Source organism: Crinia signifera, chromosome 9, assembly GCF_055691185.1.
Source record: "Crinia signifera chromosome 9, ASM5569118v1, whole genome shotgun sequence".
Lineage (NCBI taxonomy): Eukaryota > Metazoa > Chordata > Amphibia > Anura > Myobatrachidae > Crinia > Crinia signifera.
The window spans coordinates 122,919,879-122,938,756 of NC_139225.1; the positions used below are offsets into that span (position 1 = coordinate 122,919,879).

The 18,878-nt window shown below is 37.0% G+C and overlaps 25 non-coding genes across 25 annotated transcripts; all 25 read left to right on the plus strand.

Annotated features, from left to right (window-relative positions):
• Positions 1–312: 312 nt before the first annotated feature.
• On the plus strand, positions 313–385 carry TRNAR-UCG (transfer RNA arginine (anticodon UCG)). The gene has a single exon. It is a non-coding gene; the product is annotated as a tRNA-Arg (tRNA).
• A 251-nt stretch (positions 386–636) lies between these two features.
• Positions 637–709, plus strand: TRNAR-UCG (transfer RNA arginine (anticodon UCG)). The gene has a single exon. It is a non-coding gene; the product is annotated as a tRNA-Arg (tRNA).
• Positions 710–1,629: 920 nt separating this feature from the next.
• TRNAR-UCG (transfer RNA arginine (anticodon UCG)) lies at positions 1,630–1,702 on the plus strand. Its single transcript has one exon. It is a non-coding gene; the product is annotated as a tRNA-Arg (tRNA).
• Positions 1,703–1,953: 251 nt separating this feature from the next.
• On the plus strand, positions 1,954–2,026 carry TRNAR-UCG (transfer RNA arginine (anticodon UCG)). The gene has a single exon. It is a non-coding gene; the product is annotated as a tRNA-Arg (tRNA).
• Positions 2,027–2,947: 921 nt separating this feature from the next.
• TRNAR-UCG (transfer RNA arginine (anticodon UCG)) lies at positions 2,948–3,020 on the plus strand. The gene has a single exon. It is a non-coding gene; the product is annotated as a tRNA-Arg (tRNA).
• Positions 3,021–3,271: 251 nt separating this feature from the next.
• TRNAR-UCG (transfer RNA arginine (anticodon UCG)) lies at positions 3,272–3,344 on the plus strand. Its single transcript has one exon. It is a non-coding gene; the product is annotated as a tRNA-Arg (tRNA).
• Positions 3,345–4,265: 921 nt separating this feature from the next.
• Positions 4,266–4,338, plus strand: TRNAR-UCG (transfer RNA arginine (anticodon UCG)). The gene has a single exon. It is a non-coding gene; the product is annotated as a tRNA-Arg (tRNA).
• A 251-nt stretch (positions 4,339–4,589) lies between these two features.
• TRNAR-UCG (transfer RNA arginine (anticodon UCG)) lies at positions 4,590–4,662 on the plus strand. The gene has a single exon. It is a non-coding gene; the product is annotated as a tRNA-Arg (tRNA).
• Positions 4,663–5,582: 920 nt separating this feature from the next.
• Positions 5,583–5,655, plus strand: TRNAR-UCG (transfer RNA arginine (anticodon UCG)). The gene has a single exon. It is a non-coding gene; the product is annotated as a tRNA-Arg (tRNA).
• Positions 5,656–5,906: 251 nt separating this feature from the next.
• On the plus strand, positions 5,907–5,979 carry TRNAR-UCG (transfer RNA arginine (anticodon UCG)). Its single transcript has one exon. It is a non-coding gene; the product is annotated as a tRNA-Arg (tRNA).
• Positions 5,980–6,900: 921 nt separating this feature from the next.
• On the plus strand, positions 6,901–6,973 carry TRNAR-UCG (transfer RNA arginine (anticodon UCG)). The gene has a single exon. It is a non-coding gene; the product is annotated as a tRNA-Arg (tRNA).
• Positions 6,974–7,224: 251 nt separating this feature from the next.
• On the plus strand, positions 7,225–7,297 carry TRNAR-UCG (transfer RNA arginine (anticodon UCG)). Its single transcript has one exon. It is a non-coding gene; the product is annotated as a tRNA-Arg (tRNA).
• A 921-nt stretch (positions 7,298–8,218) lies between these two features.
• Positions 8,219–8,291, plus strand: TRNAR-UCG (transfer RNA arginine (anticodon UCG)). Its single transcript has one exon. It is a non-coding gene; the product is annotated as a tRNA-Arg (tRNA).
• A 251-nt stretch (positions 8,292–8,542) lies between these two features.
• On the plus strand, positions 8,543–8,615 carry TRNAR-UCG (transfer RNA arginine (anticodon UCG)). The gene has a single exon. It is a non-coding gene; the product is annotated as a tRNA-Arg (tRNA).
• A 920-nt stretch (positions 8,616–9,535) lies between these two features.
• TRNAR-UCG (transfer RNA arginine (anticodon UCG)) lies at positions 9,536–9,608 on the plus strand. Its single transcript has one exon. It is a non-coding gene; the product is annotated as a tRNA-Arg (tRNA).
• A 251-nt stretch (positions 9,609–9,859) lies between these two features.
• Positions 9,860–9,932, plus strand: TRNAR-UCG (transfer RNA arginine (anticodon UCG)). Its single transcript has one exon. It is a non-coding gene; the product is annotated as a tRNA-Arg (tRNA).
• Positions 9,933–10,852: 920 nt separating this feature from the next.
• TRNAR-UCG (transfer RNA arginine (anticodon UCG)) lies at positions 10,853–10,925 on the plus strand. Its single transcript has one exon. It is a non-coding gene; the product is annotated as a tRNA-Arg (tRNA).
• A 249-nt stretch (positions 10,926–11,174) lies between these two features.
• Positions 11,175–11,247, plus strand: TRNAR-UCG (transfer RNA arginine (anticodon UCG)). Its single transcript has one exon. It is a non-coding gene; the product is annotated as a tRNA-Arg (tRNA).
• Positions 11,248–12,159: 912 nt separating this feature from the next.
• TRNAR-UCG (transfer RNA arginine (anticodon UCG)) lies at positions 12,160–12,232 on the plus strand. Its single transcript has one exon. It is a non-coding gene; the product is annotated as a tRNA-Arg (tRNA).
• Positions 12,233–12,483: 251 nt separating this feature from the next.
• Positions 12,484–12,556, plus strand: TRNAR-UCG (transfer RNA arginine (anticodon UCG)). Its single transcript has one exon. It is a non-coding gene; the product is annotated as a tRNA-Arg (tRNA).
• Positions 12,557–13,477: 921 nt separating this feature from the next.
• TRNAR-UCG (transfer RNA arginine (anticodon UCG)) lies at positions 13,478–13,550 on the plus strand. Its single transcript has one exon. It is a non-coding gene; the product is annotated as a tRNA-Arg (tRNA).
• Positions 13,551–13,801: 251 nt separating this feature from the next.
• On the plus strand, positions 13,802–13,874 carry TRNAR-UCG (transfer RNA arginine (anticodon UCG)). The gene has a single exon. It is a non-coding gene; the product is annotated as a tRNA-Arg (tRNA).
• A 921-nt stretch (positions 13,875–14,795) lies between these two features.
• On the plus strand, positions 14,796–14,868 carry TRNAR-UCG (transfer RNA arginine (anticodon UCG)). Its single transcript has one exon. It is a non-coding gene; the product is annotated as a tRNA-Arg (tRNA).
• Positions 14,869–15,120: 252 nt separating this feature from the next.
• Positions 15,121–15,193, plus strand: TRNAR-UCG (transfer RNA arginine (anticodon UCG)). The gene has a single exon. It is a non-coding gene; the product is annotated as a tRNA-Arg (tRNA).
• Positions 15,194–16,437: 1,244 nt separating this feature from the next.
• On the plus strand, positions 16,438–16,510 carry TRNAR-UCG (transfer RNA arginine (anticodon UCG)). The gene has a single exon. It is a non-coding gene; the product is annotated as a tRNA-Arg (tRNA).
• Positions 16,511–18,878: the final 2,368 nt, after the last annotated feature.

Here is an 18,878-nt window from a genome sequence, read left to right on the forward strand (position 1 = left end):
TTGAGGATAAGGCGTCTGACTCTGAGATCAGAAGTTTGAGTGTTCAAGTACCTTCGTGGTCAAATGTGTACAGTTTATCCTTCTTATGCATATATGGGTAGTTAATGTATGAAATTTTTTGTTTATCTTGAGTCTCTAAACATCATTATGTGCATATAAAAATGTTTTTCTCAATTTGTTCGTATGGTTAATGATTGTAACTTTTATGCATCTATGGATTAATGATATATCACATGTTTTATTATCTTAGGACTTTTTATTACACCCCAAACATCACAGCTTGGACATAGGGCTGCAGTAAAGTGAACAGTTGACCGTGTGGCCTAATGGATAAGGCGTCTGACTTCGGATCAGAAGATTGAGGGTTCGAGTCCCTTCGTGGTCGAGTGTGTACAAGTTGTCCATTTTATGCATCTATGGGTAGTTGACGTATTAAGTGTTATGTTATCTTATGGCTCTAAACATCACTGTGTGCATACAAAAAAATATTTTTCTCAATTTAGATGTAGGGTTAATGATTGTAACTTTTATGCATCTATGGATTAATGCCATATCACATGTTAGGTCATCTTAGGTCTCTACAATACACAGCAATCACAACAGCTTGGACATAGGCATGCAGGTAAGTGAGCAGTTGACCGCGTGGCCTAATGGATAAGGCGTCTGACTTCGGATCAGAAGATTGAGGGTTCGAGTCCCTTCGTGGTCGAGTGTGTACAAGTTGTCCATTTTATGTATCTATGGGTAGTTGATGTATCACATGTCATGTTAGGTCTCTAAAAATCGCAGCCTGCACATAAAAAATAATTTCCGATTTTGTGTTCTAAACATTTTAAGTTTTGGAGGTGATCTTTACTGAACAATTTGACTTTCTCTCAAATTCAATAATTAAAATAATTTATTGGATCTTAGTTTGTCACCCAAGTGCTTGTTTTTACAAATGTTTCTTCTCAAATAAAAAATGCAGATGTGTAGTGGTGAGTGACAAACACATTTTAAAAGATTTAGAGGTGGAGCTAATTCCTTTTCTTTTAGCAAATTTGGAATACGCTAACATGTGTTGTCCAATGCAAAGTATTTCTATTTCTCAGAAGAGTTCAATTTTATTTAAGAACTTGATGTGGGCATTGCTGAAAAAACAATATGACTTTCTCAGAAAATTAATCAATAAGATTATATTTTGCATCTTGGTTAGTTATCCATAATACATTTTATACCAAACTTTTTGGCAAAGAATGTAAATATTTTTTTACATTGGTATAACTCATACAAAACCTTCCATGGACTACAATTTTGCCATGAGCTGGCTGCTTGGCTTTGAGGATAAGGCGTCTGACTCTGAGATCAGAAGTTTGAGTGTTCAAGTACCTTCGTGGTCAAATGTGTACAGTTTATCCTTCTTATGCATATATGGGTAGTTAATGTATGAAATTTTTTGTTTATCTTGAGTCTCTAAACATCATTATGTGCATATAAAAATGTTTTTCTCAATTTGTTCGTATGGTTAATGATTGTAACTTTTATGCATCTATGGATTAATGATATATCACATGTTTTATTATCTTAGGTCTTTTTATTACACCCCAAACATCACAGCTTGGACATAGGGCTGCAGTAAAGTGAACAGTTGACCGTGTGGCCTAATGGATAAGGCGTCTGACTTCGGATCAGAAGATTGAGGGTTCGAGTCCCTTCGTGGTCGAGTGTGTACAAGTTGTCCATTTTATGCATCTATGGGTAGTTGACGTATTAAGTGTTATGTTATCTTATGGCTCTAAACATCACTGTGTGCATACAAAAAAATATTTTTCTCAATTTAGATGTAGGGTTAATGATTGTAACTTTTATGCATCTATGGATTAATGCCATATCACATGTTAGGTCATCTTAGGTCTCTACAATACACAGCAATCACAACAGCTTGGACATAGGCATGCAGGTAAGTGAGCAGTTGACCGCGTGGCCTAATGGATAAGGCGTCTGACTTCGGATCAGAAGATTGAGGGTTCGAGTCCCTTCGTGGTCGAGTGTGTACAAGTTGTCCCTTTTATGTATCTATGGGTAGTTGATGTATCACATGTCATGTTAGGTCTCTAAAAATCGCAGCCTGCACATAAAAAATAATTTCCCGATTTTGTGTTCTAAACATTTTAAGTTTTGGAGGTGATCTTTACTGAACAATTTGACTTTCTCTCAAATTCAATAATTAAAATGATTTATTGGATCTTAGTTTGTCACCCAAGTGCTTGTTTTTCCAAATGTTTCTTCTCAAATAAAAAATGCAGATGTGTAGTGGTGAGTGACAAACACATTTTAAAATATTTAGAGGTGGAGCTAATTCCTTTTCTTTTAGCAAATTTGGAATACACTAACATGTGTTGTCCGATGCAAAGTATTTCTATTTCTCAGAAGAGTTCAATTTTATTTAAGAACTTGATGTGGGCATTGCTGAAAAAACAATATGACTTTCTCAGAAAATTAATCAATAAGATTATATTTTGCATCTTGGTTAGTTATCCATAATACATTTTATACCAAACTTTTTTGCAAAGAATGTAAATATTTTTTTACATTGGTATAACTCATACAAAACCTTCCATGGACTACACTTTTGCCATGAGCTGGCTGCTTGGCTTTGAGGATAAGGCGTCTGACTCTGAGATCAGAAGTTTGAGTGTTCAAGTACCTTCGTGGTCAAATGTGTACAGTTTATCCTTCTTATGCATATATGGGTAGTTAATGTATGAAATTTTTTGTTTATCTTGAGTCTCTAAACATCATTATGTGCATATAAAAATGTTTTTCTCAATTTGTTCGTATGGTTAATGATTGTAACTTTTATGCATCTATGGATTAATGATATATCACATGTTTTATTATCTTAGGTCTTTTTATTACACCCCAAACATCACAGCTTGGACATAGGGCTGCAGTAAAGTGAACAGTTGACCGTGTGGCCTAATGGATAAGGCGTCTGACTTCGGATCAGAAGATTGAGGGTTCGAGTCCCTTCGTGGTCGAGTGTGTACAAGTTGTCCATTTTATGCATCTATGGGTAGTTGACGTATTAAGTGTTATGTTATCTTATGGCTCTAAACATCACTGTGTGCATACAAAAAAATATTTTTCTCAATTTAGATGTAGGGTTAATGATTGTAACTTTTATGCATCTATGGATTAATGCCATATCACATGTTAGGTCATCTTAGGTCTCTACAATACACAGCAATCACAACAGCTTGGACATAGGCATGCAGGTAAGTGAGCAGTTGACCGCGTGGCCTAATGGATAAGGCGTCTGACTTCGGATCAGAAGATTGAGGGTTCGAGTCCCTTCGTGGTCGAGTGTGTACAAGTTGTCCATTTTATGTATCTATGGGTAGTTGATGTATCACATGTCATGTTAGGTCTCTAAAAATCGCAGCCTGCACATAAAAAATAATTTCCCGATTTTGTGTTCTAAACATTTTAAGTTTTGGAGGTGATCTTTACTGAACAATTTGACTTTCTCTCAAATTCAATAATTAAAATAATTTATTGGATCTTAGTTTGTCACCCAAGTGCTTGTTTTTACAAATGTTTCTTCTCAAATAAAAAATGCAGATGTGTAGTGGTGAGTGACAAACACATTTTAAAAGATTTAGAGGTGGAGCTAATTCCTTTTCTTTTAGCAAATTTGGAATACGCTAACATGTGTTGTCCAATGCAAAGTATTTCTATTTCTCAGAAGAGTTCAATTTTATTTAAGAACTTGATGTGGGCATTGCTGAAAAAACAATATGACTTTCTCAGAAAATTAATCAATAAGATTATATTTTGCATCTTGGTTAGTTATCCATAATACATTTTATACCAAACTTTTTGGCAAAGAATGTAAATATTTTTTTACATTGGTATAACTCATACAAAACCTTCCATGGACTACAATTTTGCCATGAGCTGGCTGCTTGGCTTTGAGGATAAGGCGTCTGACTCTGAGATCAGAAGTTTGAGTGTTCAAGTACCTTCGTGGTCAAATGTGTACAGTTTATCCTTCTTATGCATATATGGGTAGTTAATGTATGAAATTTTTTGTTTATCTTGAGTCTCTAAACATCATTATGTGCATATAAAAATGTTTTTCTCAATTTGTTCGTATGGTTAATGATTGTAACTTTTATGCATCTATGGATTAATGATATATCACATGTTTTATTATCTTAGGTCTTTTTATTACACCCCAAACATCACAGCTTGGACATAGGGCTGCAGTAAAGTGAACAGTTGACCGTGTGGCCTAATGGATAAGGCGTCTGACTTCGGATCAGAAGATTGAGGGTTCGAGTCCCTTCGTGGTCGAGTGTGTACAAGTTGTCCATTTTATGCATCTATGGGTAGTTGACGTATTAAGTGTTATGTTATCTTATGGCTCTAAACATCACTGTGTGCATACAAAAAAATATTTTTCTCAATTTAGATGTAGGGTTAATGATTGTAACTTTTATGCATCTATGGATTAATGCCATATCACATGTTAGGTCATCTTAGGTCTCTACAATACACAGCAATCACAACAGCTTGGACATAGGCATGCAGGTGAGTGAGCAGTTGACCGCGTGGCCTAATGGATAAGGCGTCTGACTTCGGATCAGAAGATTGAGGGTTCGAGTCCCTTCGTGGTCGAGTGTGTACAAGTTGTCCCTTTTATGTATCTATGGGTAGTTGATGTATCACATGTCATGTTAGGTCTCTAAAAATCGCAGCCTGCACATAAAAAATAATTTCCCGATTTTGTGTTCTAAACATTTTAAGTTTTGGAGGTGATCTTTACTGAACAATTTGACTTTCTCTCAGATTCAATAATTAAAATGATTTATTGGATCTTAGTTTGTCACCCAAGTGCTTGTTTTTACAAATGTTTCTTCTCAAATAAAAAATGCAGATGTGTAGTGGTGAGTGACAAACACATTTTAAAAGATTTAGAGGTGGAGCTAATTCCTTTTCTTTTAGCAAATTTGGAATACACTAACATGTGTTGTCCGATGCAAAGTATTTCTATTTCTCAGAAGAGTTCAATTTTATTTAAGAACTTGATGTGGGCATTGCTGAAAAAACAATATGACTTTCTCAGAAAATTAATCAATAAGATTATATTTTGCATCTTGGTTAGTTATCCATAATACATTTTATACCAAACTTTTTTGCAAAGAATGTAAATTTTTTTTACATTGGTATAACTCATACAAAACCTTCCATGGACTACAATTTTGCCATGAGCTGGCTGCTTGGCTTTGAGGATAAGGCGTCTGACTCTGAGATCAGAAGTTTGAGTGTTCAAGTACCTTCGTGGTCAAATGTGTACAGTTTATCCTTCTTATGCATATATGGGTAGTTAATGTATGAAATTTTTTGTTTATCTTGAGTCTCTAAACATCATTATGTGCATATAAAAATGTTTTTCTCAATTTGTTCGTATGGTTAATGATTGTAACTTTTATGCATCTATGGATTAATGATATATCACATGTTTTATTATCTTAGGACTTTTTATTACACCCCAAACATCACAGCTTGGACATAGGGCTGCAGTAAAGTGAACAGTTGACCGTGTGGCCTAATGGATAAGGCGTCTGACTTCGGATCAGAAGATTGAGGGTTCGAGTCCCTTCGTGGTCGAGTGTGTACAAGTTGTCCATTTTATGCATCTATGGGTAGTTGACGTATTAAGTGTTATGTTATCTTATGGCTCTAAACATCACTGTGTGCATACAAAAAAATATTTTTCTCAATTTAGATGTAGGGTTAATGATTGTAACTTTTATGCATCTATGGATTAATGCCATATCACATGTTAGGTCATCTTAGGTCTCTACAATACACAGCAATCACAACAGCTTGGACATAGGCATGCAGGTAAGTGAGCAGTTGACCGCGTGGCCTAATGGATAAGGCGTCTGACTTCGGATCAGAAGATTGAGGGTTCGAGTCCCTTCGTGGTCGAGTGTGTACAAGTTGTCCCTTTTATGTATCTATGGGTAGTTGATGTATCACATGTCATGTTAGGTCTCTAAAAATCGCAGCCTGCACATAAAAAATAATTTCCCGATTTTGTGTTCTAAACATTTTAAGTTTTGGAGGTGATCTTTACTGAACAATTTGACTTTCTCTCAAATTCAATAATTAAAATGATTTATTGGATCTTAGTTTGTCACCCAAGTGCTTGTTTTTACAAATGTTTCTTCTCAAATAAAAAATGCAGATGTGTAGTGGTGAGTGACAAACACATTTTAAAATATTTAGAGGTGGAGCTAATTCCTTTTCTTTTAGCAAATTTGGAATACACTAACATGTGTTGTCCGATGCAAAGTATTTCTATTTCTCAGAAGAGTTCAATTTTATTTAAGAACTTGATGTGGGCATTGCTGAAAAAACAATATGACTTTCTCAGAAAATTAATCAATAAGATTATATTTTGCATCTTGGTTAGTTATCCATAATACATTTTATACCAAACTTTTTTGCAAAGAATGTAAATATTTTTTTACATTGGTATAACTCATACAAAACCTTCCATGGACTACACTTTTGCCATGAGCTGGCTGCTTGGCTTTGAGGATAAGGCGTCTGACTCTGAGATCAGAAGTTTGAGTGTTCAAGTACCTTCGTGGTCAAATGTGTACAGTTTATCCTTCTTATGCATATATGGGTAGTTAATGTATGAAATTTTTTGTTTATCTTGAGTCTCTAAACATCATTATGTGCATATAAAAATGTTTTTCTCAATTTGTTCGTATGGTTAATGATTGTAACTTTTATGCATCTATGGATTAATGATATATCACATGTTTTATTATCTTAGGTCTTTTTATTACACCCCAAACATCACAGCTTGGACATAGGGCTGCAGTAAAGTGAACAGTTGACCGTGTGGCCTAATGGATAAGGCGTCTGACTTCGGATCAGAAGATTGAGGGTTCGAGTCCCTTCGTGGTCGAGTGTGTACAAGTTGTCCATTTTATGCATCTATGGGTAGTTGACGTATTAAGTGTTATGTTATCTTATGGCTCTAAACATCACTGTGTGCATACAAAAAAATATTTTTCTCAATTTAGATGTAGGGTTAATGATTGTAACTTTTATGCATCTATGGATTAATGCCATATCACATGTTAGGTCATCTTAGGTCTCTACAATACACAGCAATCACAACAGCTTGGACATAGGCATGCAGGTAAGTGAGCAGTTGACCGCGTGGCCTAATGGATAAGGCGTCTGACTTCGGATCAGAAGATTGAGGGTTCGAGTCCCTTCGTGGTCGAGTGTGTACAAGTTGTCCATTTTATGTATCTATGGGTAGTTGATGTATCACATGTCATGTTAGGTCTCTAAAAATCGCAGCCTGCACATAAAAAATAATTTCCCGATTTTGTGTTCTAAACATTTTAAGTTTTGGAGGTGATCTTTACTGAACAATTTGACTTTCTCTCAAATTCAATAATTAAAATAATTTATTGGATCTTAGTTTGTCACCCAAGTGCTTGTTTTTACAAATGTTTCTTCTCAAATAAAAAATGCAGATGTGTAGTGGTGAGTGACAAACACATTTTAAAAGATTTAGAGGTGGAGCTAATTCCTTTTCTTTTAGCAAATTTGGAATACACTAACATGTGTTGTCCAATGCAAAGTATTTCTATTTCTCAGAAGAGTTCAATTTTATTTAAGAACTTGATGTGGGCATTGCTGAAAAAACAATATGACTTTCTCAGAAAATTAATCAATAAGATTATATTTTGCATCTTGGTTAGTTATCCATAATACATTTTATACCAAACTTTTTGGCAAAGAATGTAAATATTTTTTTACATTGGTATAACTCATACAAAACCTTCCATGGACTACAATTTTGCCATGAGCTGGCTGCTTGGCTTTGAGGATAAGGCGTCTGACTCTGAGATCAGAAGTTTGAGTGTTCAAGTACCTTCGTGGTCAAATGTGTACAGTTTATCCTTCTTATGCATATATGGGTAGTTAATGTATGAAATTTTTTGTTTATCTTGAGTCTCTAAACATCATTATGTGCATATAAAAATGTTTTTCTCAATTTGTTCGTATGGTTAATGATTGTAACTTTTATGCATCTATGGATTAATGATATATCACATGTTTTATTATCTTAGGTCTTTTTATTACACCCCAAACATCACAGCTTGGACATAGGGCTGCAGTAAAGTGAACAGTTGACCGTGTGGCCTAATGGATAAGGCGTCTGACTTCGGATCAGAAGATTGAGGGTTCGAGTCCCTTCGTGGTCGAGTGTGTACAAGTTGTCCATTTTATGCATCTATGGGTAGTTGACGTATTAAGTGTTATGTTATCTTATGGCTCTAAACATCACTGTGTGCATACAAAAAAATATTTTTCTCAATTTAGATGTAGGGTTAATGATTGTAACTTTTATGCATCTATGGATTAATGCCATATCACATGTTAGGTCATCTTAGGTCTCTACAATACACAGCAATCACAACAGCTTGGACATAGGCATGCAGGTAAGTGAGCAGTTGACCGCGTGGCCTAATGGATAAGGCGTCTGACTTCGGATCAGAAGATTGAGGGTTCGAGTCCCTTCGTGGTCGAGTGTGTACAAGTTGTCCCTTTTATGTATCTATGGGTAGTTGATGTATCACATGTCATGTTAGGTCTCTAAAAATCGCAGCCTGCACATAAAAAATAATTTCCCGATTTTGTGTTCTAAACATTTTAAGTTTTGGAGGTGATCTTTACTGAACAATTTGACTTTCTCTCAGATTCAATAATTAAAATGATTTATTGGATCTTAGTTTGTCACCCAAGTGCTTGTTTTTACAAATGTTTCTTCTCAAATAAAAAATGCAGATGTGTAGTGGTGAGTGACAAACACATTTTAAAAGATTTAGAGGTGGAGCTAATTCCTTTTCTTTTAGCAAATTTGGAATACACTAACATGTGTTGTCCGATGCAAAGTATTTCTATTTCTCAGAAGAGTTCAATTTTATTTAAGAACTTGATGTGGGCATTGCTGAAAAAACAATATGACTTTCTCAGAAAATTAATCAATAAGATTATATTTTGCATCTTGGTTAGTTATCCATAATACATTTTATACCAAACTTTTTTGCAAAGAATGTAAATTTTTTTTACATTGGTATAACTCATACAAAACCTTCCATGGACTACAATTTTGCCATGAGCTGGCTGCTTGGCTTTGAGGATAAGGCGTCTGACTCTGAGATCAGAAGTTTGAGTGTTCAAGTACCTTCGTGGTCAAATGTGTACAGTTTATCCTTCTTATGCATATATGGGTAGTTAATGTATGAAATTTTTTGTTTATCTTGAGTCTCTAAACATCATTATGTGCATATAAAAATGTTTTTCTCAATTTGTTCGTATGGTTAATGATTGTAACTTTTATGCATCTATGGATTAATGATATATCACATGTTTTATTATCTTAGGTCTTTTTATTACACCCCAAACATCACAGCTTGGACATAGGGCTGCAGTAAAGTGAACAGTTGACCGTGTGGCCTAATGGATAAGGCGTCTGACTTCGGATCAGAAGATTGAGGGTTCGAGTCCCTTCGTGGTCGAGTGTGTACAAGTTGTCCATTTTATGCATCTATGGGTAGTTGACGTATTAAGTGTTATGTTATCTTATGGCTCTAAACATCACTGTGTGCATACAAAAAAATATTTTTCTCAATTTAGATGTAGGGTTAATGATTGTAACTTTTATGCATCTATGGATTAATGCCATATCACATGTTAGGTCATCTTAGGTCTCTACAATACACAGCAATCACAACAGCTTGGACATAGGCATGCAGGTAAGTGAGCAGTTGACCGCGTGGCCTAATGGATAAGGCGTCTGACTTCGGATCAGAAGATTGAGGGTTCGAGTCCCTTCGTGGTCGAGTGTGTACAAGTTGTCCCTTTTATGTATCTATGGGTAGTTGATGTATCACATGTCATGTTAGGTCTCTAAAAATCGCAGCCTGCACATAAAAAATAATTTCCCGATTTTGTGTTCTAAACATTTTAAGTTTTGGAGGTGATCTTTACTGAACAATTTGACTTTCTCTCAGATTCAATAATTAAAATGATTTATTGGATCTTAGTTTGTCACCCAAGTGCTTGTTTTTACAAATGTTTCTTCTCAAATAAAAAATGCAGATGTGTAGTGGTGAGTGACAAACACATTTTAAAAGATTTAGAGGTGGAGCTAATTCCTTTTCTTTTAGCAAATTTGGAATACACTAACATGTGTTGTCCGATGCAAAGTATTTCTATTTCTCAGAAGAGTTCAATTTTATTTAAGAACTTGATGTGGGCATTGCTGAAAAAACAATATGACTTTCTCAGAAAATTAATCAATAAGATTATATTTTGCATCTTGGTTAGTTATCCATAATACATTTTATACCAAACTTTTTTGCAAAGAATGTAAATTTTTTTTACATTGGTATAACTCATACAAAACCTTCCATGGACTACAATTTTGCCATGAGCTGGCTGCTTGGCTTTGAGGATAAGGCGTCTGACTCTGAGATCAGAAGTTTGAGTGTTCAAGTACCTTCGTGGTCAAATGTGTACAGTTTATCCTTCTTATGCATATATGGGTAGTTAATGTATGAAATTTTTTGTTTATCTTGAGTCTCTATACATCATTATGTGCATATAAAAATGTTTTTCTCAATTTGTTCGTATGGTTAATGATTGTAACTTTTATGCATCTATGGATTAATGATATATCACATGTTTTATTATCTTAGGTCTTTACATTACACCCCAAACATCACAGCTTGGACATAGGGCTGCAGTGAAGTGAACAGTTGACCGTGTGGCCTAATGGATAAGGCGTCTGACTTCGGATCAGAAGATTGAGGGTTCGAGTCCCTTCGTGGTCGAGTGTGTACAAGTTGTCCATTTTATGCATCTATGGTTAGTTGACGTATTAAGTGTTATGTTATCTTATGGCTCTAAACATCACTGTGTGCATACAAAAAAATATTTTTCTCAATTTAGTTGTAGGGTTAATGATTGTAACTTTTATGCATCTATGGATTAATGCCATATCACGTTAGGTCATCTTAGGTCTCTACAATACACAGCAATTACAACAGCTTGGACATAGGCATGCAGGTAAGTGAGCAGTTGACCGCGTGGCCTAATGGATAAGGCGTCTGACTTCGGATCAGAAGATTGAGGGTTCGAGTCCCTTCGTGGTCGAGTGTGTACAAGTTGTCCCTTTTATGTATCTATGGGTAGTTGATGTATCACATGTCATGTTAGGTCTCTAAAAATCGCAGCCTGCACATAAAAAATAATTTCCCGATTTTGTGTTCTAAACATTTTAAGTTTTGGAGGTGATCTTTACTGAACAATTTGACTTTCTCTCAAATTCAATAATTAAAATGATTTATTGGATCTTAGTTTGTCACCCAAGTGCTTGTTTTTACAAATGTTTCTTCTCAAATAAAAAATGCAGATGTGTAGTGGTGAGTGACAAACACATTTTAAAATATTTAGAGGTGGAGCTAATTCCTTTTCTTTTAGCAAATTTGGAATACACTAACATGTGTTGTCCGATGCAAAGTATTTCTATTTCTCAGAAGAGTTCAATTTTATTTAAGAACTTGATGTGGGCATTGCTGAAAAAACAATATGACTTTCTCAGAAAATTAATCAATAAGATTATATTTTGCATCTTGGTTAGTTACATTTTATACCAAACTTTTTTGCAAAGAATGTAAATATTTTTTTACATTGGTATAACTCATACAAAACCTTCCATGGACTACACTTTTGCCATGAGCTGGCTGCTTGGCTTTGAGGATAAGGCGTCTGACTCTGAGATCAGAAGTTTGAGTGTTCAAGTACCTTCGTGGTCAAATGTGTACAGTTTATCCTTCTTATGCATATATGGGTAGTTAATGTATGAAATTTTTTGTTTATCTTGAGTCTCTAAACATCATTATGTGCATATAAAAATGTTTTTCTCAATTTGTTCGTATGGTTAATGATTGTAACTTTTATGCATCTATGGATTAATGATATATCACATGTTTTATTATCTTAGGTCTTTTTATTACACCCCAAACATCACAGCTTGGACATAGGGCTGCAGTAAAGTGAACAGTTGACCGTGTGGCCTAATGGATAAGGCGTCTGACTTCGGATCAGAAGATTGAGGGTTCGAGTCCCTTCGTGGTCGAGTGTGTACAAGTTGTCCATTTTATGCATCTATGGGTAGTTGACGTATTAAGTGTTATGTTATCTTATGGCTCTAAACATCACTGTGTGCATACAAAAAAATATTTTTCTCAATTTAGATGTAGGGTTAATGATTGTAACTTTTATGCATCTATGGATTAATGCCATATCACATGTTAGGTCATCTTAGGTCTCTACAATACACAGCAATCACAACAGCTTGGACATAGGCATGCAGGTAAGTGAGCAGTTGACCGCGTGGCCTAATGGATAAGGCGTCTGACTTCGGATCAGAAGATTGAGGGTTCGAGTCCCTTCGTGGTCGAGTGTGTACAAGTTGTCCATTTTATGTATCTATGGGTAGTTGATGTATCACATGTCATGTTAGGTCTCTAAAAATCGCAGCCTGCACATAAAAAATAATTTCCCGATTTTGTGTTCTAAACATTTTAAGTTTTGGAGGTGATCTTTACTGAACAATTTGACTTTCTCTCAAATTCAATAATTAAAATAATTTATTGGATCTTAGTTTGTCACCCAAGTGCTTGTTTTTACAAATGTTTCTTCTCAAATAAAAAATGCAGATGTGTAGTGGTGAGTGACAAACACATTTTAAAAGATTTAGAGGTGGAGCTAATTCCTTTTCTTTTAGCAAATTTGGAATACGCTAACATGTGTTGTCCAATGCAAAGTATTTCTATTTCTCAGAAGAGTTCAATTTTATTTAAGAACTTGATGTGGGCATTGCTGAAAAAACAATATGACTTTCTCAGAAAATTAATCAATAAGATTATATTTTGCATCTTGGTTAGTTATCCATAATACATTTTATACCAAACTTTTTGGCAAAGAATGTAAATATTTTTTTACATTGGTATAACTCATACAAAACCTTCCATGGACTACAATTTTGCCATGAGCTGGCTGCTTGGCTTTGAGGATAAGGCGTCTGACTCTGAGATCAGAAGTTTGAGTGTTCAAGTACCTTCGTGGTCAAATGTGTACAGTTTATCCTTCTTATGCATATATGGGTAGTTAATGTATGAAATTTTTTGTTTATCTTGAGTCTCTAAACATCATTATGTGCATATAAAAATGTTTTTCTCAATTTGTTCGTATGGTTAATGATTGTAACTTTTATGCATCTATGGATTAATGATATATCACATGTTTTATTATCTTAGGTCTTTTTATTACACCCCAAACATCACAGCTTAGACATAGGGCTGCAGTAAAGTGAACAGTTGACCGTGTGGCCTAATGGATAAGGCGTCTGACTTCGGATCAGAAGATTGAGGGTTCGAGTCCCTTCGTGGTCGAGTGTGTACAAGTTGTCCATTTTATGCATCTATGGGTAGTTGACGTATTAAGTGTTATGTTATCTTATGGCTCTAAACATCACTGTGTGCATACAAAAAAATATTTTTCTCAATTTAGATGTAGGGTTAATGATTGTAACTTTTATGCATCTATGGATTAATGCCATATCACATGTTAGGTCATCTTAGGTCTCTACAATACACAGCAATCACAACAGCTTGGACATAGGCATGCAGGTAAGTGAGCAGTTGACCGCGTGGCCTAATGGATAAGGTGTCTGACTTCGGATCAGAAGATTGAGGGTTCGAGTCCCTTCGTGGTCGAGTGTGTACAAGTTGTCCATTTTATGTATCTATGGGTAGTTGATGTATCACATGTCATGTTAGGTCTCTAAAAATCGCAGCCTGCACATAAAAAATAATTTCCCGATTTTGTGTTCTAAACATTTTAAGTTTTGGAGGTGATCTTTACTGAACAATTTGACTTTCTCTCAAATTCAATAATTAAAATAATTTATTGGATCTTAGTTTGTCACCCAAGTGCTTGTTTTTACAAATGTTTCTTCTCAAATAAAAAATGCAGATGTGTAGTGGTGAGTGACAAACACATTTTAAAAGATTTAGAGGTGGAGCTAATTCCTTTTCTTTTAGCAAATTTGGAATACGCTAACATGTGTTGTCCAATGCAAAGTATTTCTATTTCTCAGAAGAGTTCAATTTTATTTAAGAACTTGATGTGGGCATTGCTGAAAAAACAATATGACTTTCTCAGAAAATTAATCAATAAGATTATATTTTGCATCTTGGTTAGTTATCCATAATACATTTTATACCAAACTTTTTGGCAAAGAATGTAAATATTTTTTTACATTGGTATAACTCATACAAAACCTTCCATGGACTACAATTTTGCCATGAGCTGGCTGCTTGGCTTTGAGGATAAGGCGTCTGACTCTGAGATCAGAAGTTTGAGTGTTCAAGTACCTTCGTGGTCAAATGTGTACAGTTTATCCTTCTTATGCATATATGGGTAGTTAATGTATGAAATTTTTTGTTTATCTTGAGTCTCTAAACATCATTATGTGCATATAAAAATGTTTTTCTCAATTTGTTCGTATGGTTAATGATTGTAACTTTTATGCATCTATGGATTAATGATATATCACATGTTTTATTATCTTAGGTCTTTTTATTACACCCCAAACATCACAGCTTAGACATAGGGCTGCAGTAAAGTGAACAGTTGACCGTGTGGCCTAATGGATAAGGCGTCTGACTTCGGATCAGAAGATTGAGGGTTCGAGTCCCTTCGTGGTCGAGTGTGTACAAGTTGTCCATTTTATGCATCTATGGGTAGTTGACGTATTAAGTGTTATGTTATCTTATGGCTCTAAACATCACTGTGTGCATACAAAAAAAATATTTTTCTCAATTTAGATGTAGGGTTAATGATTGTAACTTTTATGCATCTATGGATTAATGCCATATCACATGTTAGGTTATCTTAGGTCTCTACAATACACAGCAATAACAACAGCTTGGACATAGGCATGCAGGGAAGTGAGCAGTTGACCGCGTGGCCTAATGGATAAGGCGTCTGACTTCGGATCAGAAGATTGAGGGTTCGAGTCCCTTCGTGGTCGAGTGTGTACAAGTTGTCCCTTTTATGTATCTATGGGTAGTTGATGTATCACATGTCATGTTAGGTCTCTAAAAATCGCAGCCTGCACATAAAAAATAATTTCCCGATTTTGTGTTCTAAACATTTTAAGTTTTGGAGGTGATCTTTACTGAACAATTTGACTTTCTCTCAAATTCAATAATTAAAATGATTTATTGGATCTTAGTTTGTCACCCAAGTGCTTGTTTTTACAAATGTTTCTTCTCAAATAAAAAATGCAGATGTGTAGTGGTGAGTGACAAACACATTTTAAAAGATTTAGAGGTGGAGCTAATTCCTTTTCTTTTAGCAAATTTGGAATACACTAACATGTGTTGTCCGATGCAAAGTATTTCTATTTCTCAGAAGAGTTCAATTTTATTTAAGAACTTGATGTGGGCATTGCTGAAAAAACAATATGACTTTCTCAGAAAATTAATCAATAAGATTATATTTTGCATCTTGGTTAGTTATCCATAATACATTTTATACCAAACTTTTTTGCAAAGAATGTAAATATTTTTTTACATTGGTATAACTCATACAAAACCTTCCATGGACTACAATTTTGCCATGAGCTGGCTGCTTGGCTTTGAGGATAAGGCGTCTGACTCTGAGATCAGAAGTTTGAGTGTTCAAGTACCTTCGTGGTCAAATGTGTACAGTTTATCCTTCTTATGCATATATGGGTAGTTAATGTATGAAATTTTTTGTTTATCTTGAGTCTCTAAACATTATATGTGCATATAAAAATGTTTTTCTCAATTTGTTCGTATGGTTAATGATTGTAACTTTTATGCATCTATGGATTAATGATATATCACATGTTTTATTATCTTAGGTCTTTTTATTACACCCCAAACATCACAGCTTGGACATAGGGCTGCAGTAAAGTGAACAGTTGACCGTGTGGCCTAATGGATAAGGCGTCTGACTTTGGATCAGAAGATTGAGGGTTCGAGTCCCTTCGTGGTCGAGTGTGTACAAGTTGTCCATTTTATGCATCTATGGGTAGTTGACGTATTAAGTGTTATGTTATCTTATGGCTCTAAACATCACTGTGTGCATACAAAAAAATATTTTTCTCAATTTAGATGTAGGGTTAATGATTGTAACTTTTATGCATCTATGGATTAATGCCATATCACATGTTAGGTCATCTTAGGTCTCTACAATACACAGCAATCACAACAGCTTGGACATAGGCATGCAGGTAAGTGAGCAGTTGACCGCGTGGCCTAATGGATAAGGCGTCTGACTTCGGATCAGAAGATTGAGGGTTCGAGTCCCTTCGTGGTCGAGTGTGTACAAGTTGTCCCTTTTATGTATCTATGGGTAGTTGATGTATCACATGTCATGTTAGGTCTCTAAAAATCGCAGCCTGCGAGCTGTGGATGGGGCGTGACCACGGCAGGACGTGAGTGAGAGCGCGCGTCCGTCCTCCCCCGTGTACACCACACCACGCGTATGGTGATTGCTCCCCTGCAAAGATAGCAGCCCCAGCGTGAAAACCCGCTCTACAGTGCCGTTTGTTACCTTCGGTGTGAAGTGAGCTTCAGAGGCCCCTTGTCTGACGAGAGACGGAAAGAAGCGCTGTGGCGTCTGGTGAGAGGGGGCGCCCGGCGCAGTGACTCGAGGTGACGCGAGCCGAGGGGTCCTTGGATGGCTGTCTGAAACTCTGCCCGTCTGAGAGAGGTGTGGCGGACAGAGATAGCAGAGACAGCGTCGGGAGTAAGCACTGCCCGCCGGCGCCTGCGGGTGTGAGACGCGGGGACTGGGGACAGCTTGCTCTAGCAGCCATCAGCCAGCCTTCAGACGCCGAGAGCCTGCGGGTGAGAGCCGCAGACACGCCACCTACCTATACCGGCAAAAGACTTCCTGCAGGAAAGGTCTGGCAGCGAGGAGGGCTTCCCCAGAGTTAAAGGGCAGTTGTGACCGGACCAGCATTATACGGAGGTACTCTGGTATATAGTCATATAGAAGGCTTCACAGTGTCAGCCCGAAAAACTGGCAAGGCTGGTTTCAATTTGACTTGTCTCGCATGTTGGACCCCCACCCGGCCCCTGGGTGTGAGGCAGGGAGTCGGGTTGGAGTGTACTGAGGTTGGTGGACGGAACTGTTTGCTGGAGGCTTTGGCTGAAGGCCTTGAATAAGGCCCACAGGTGGTCTCTACTGTGGGGCTGCTTATATTAAAGTACTCTCAGAGGCAAAAGTACCCTATGAGAAAGGGGAAAAGGCGAAGCGCTGCATATAGTATAAACTCAGTTTATTGGTTTGTGTAAGCAGGTGGCACATGTATTCCGCACCCTGGGACTATATCCTGTGCTAGTACTAAAGGGTACAAAAACTCAACAGTCTGAACCAGGGGGGACCTACGGCCTGTGGGAGATAACGTCAGGTGACTGATTTGATTGCAACCATGGGAAAAACAGGTCAGACAGCAGCCGCAGCGAGGTTGGAGAAATATGCCCGATCACAGGCGGGAAATAGTTCACAGTCTAGTACTCCTCTTTCTACCCCTACTAAAGAGAGCAAATATCCAGTGCCGCCTGAGGTTACGCTGCAACAAGTGCTCGAGGCGATCAATACATGTGAGACCCGCTTGCTTGAACAGATTAATAAAGTGCAGTCCGATATCTCCTTGCTTAGGAATGATGCTCAAGTACTGCGAGAGAGGGTAACTGGGGCCGAGACCAGAATTTCAGCTGTAGAAGATCTGGTTGGCCCATTGCAGTCCCAGGTCAAAGCTATGAGTGGCCAAATGACCGAGATACGGTACAAAATGTCGGATATGGAAGGTCGATTGAGACGGAACAATATCCGTTTTATAGGTTTCGAAGAAAGGATTGAGGGAGATGCCCCGGAAAAATTTTTGATAGACTGGTTGCTTCAGATATTTGGTGATAAGGCCTTTTCAGCCCAGTTTGCAATAGAGAGAGCTCATCGGGTTCCTGGTCGGGCTCCTCCTCCAGGAGGGCCACCTCGGACTTTGATCGAGAAATTCTTAAACTTTAGTGATCGGGACTTGGTCCTAAGATTGGCCAGGGACAAGGCGGACTTCGTTTATAATGGCAGTAGGATTGCTGCCTTCCCGGACTTTCCCTTAGAGATCCAGAAGGACCGGGCCAAATTTAGGGAAATAAAAATCCGCCTGAGGGAGTTGGAATTGAAATATTCTATGCTCTACCCGTCCAAACTGAGAGTAGTGGCGGATGGGGCTACGAAATTTTTTTTCACTCCCGGGGAGGCGGCAAGGTGGCTTGACGCCACATACCCCGGAAGGAAGCAAGTCCTGGCAAAGTGACAATGTCTCTTTTTTTTATTTTTTTTTATTTCCCCCTTTCTTTTTTTCTGTTTTATCCTTAAGAGCTTACTGAGTGAAGGTCTTTTTTGACCATTCCGGCAGTTTGAAGATGTGGTCCTATGTTAAAGTGTATAAGGCATTTGGTTGCATAAAATCTTGCTCCTGTTAATTGCTGGGGGGGCGGCCCCTGTGGTAATATAACAGGGAACTTGGTGGTTGGAAGAGCGTTATTATTTGTACTGATGGATTGCCGTCGGTGCTTTTTTTTTTTTTTTTTTCTCCTTTTATTTATTTCTCTGGTCTTTTGCTCTTTCCAGCCACCATGAAATGACTCCGTGAGGGGCGGTGTGGGGGTGTACGGGGG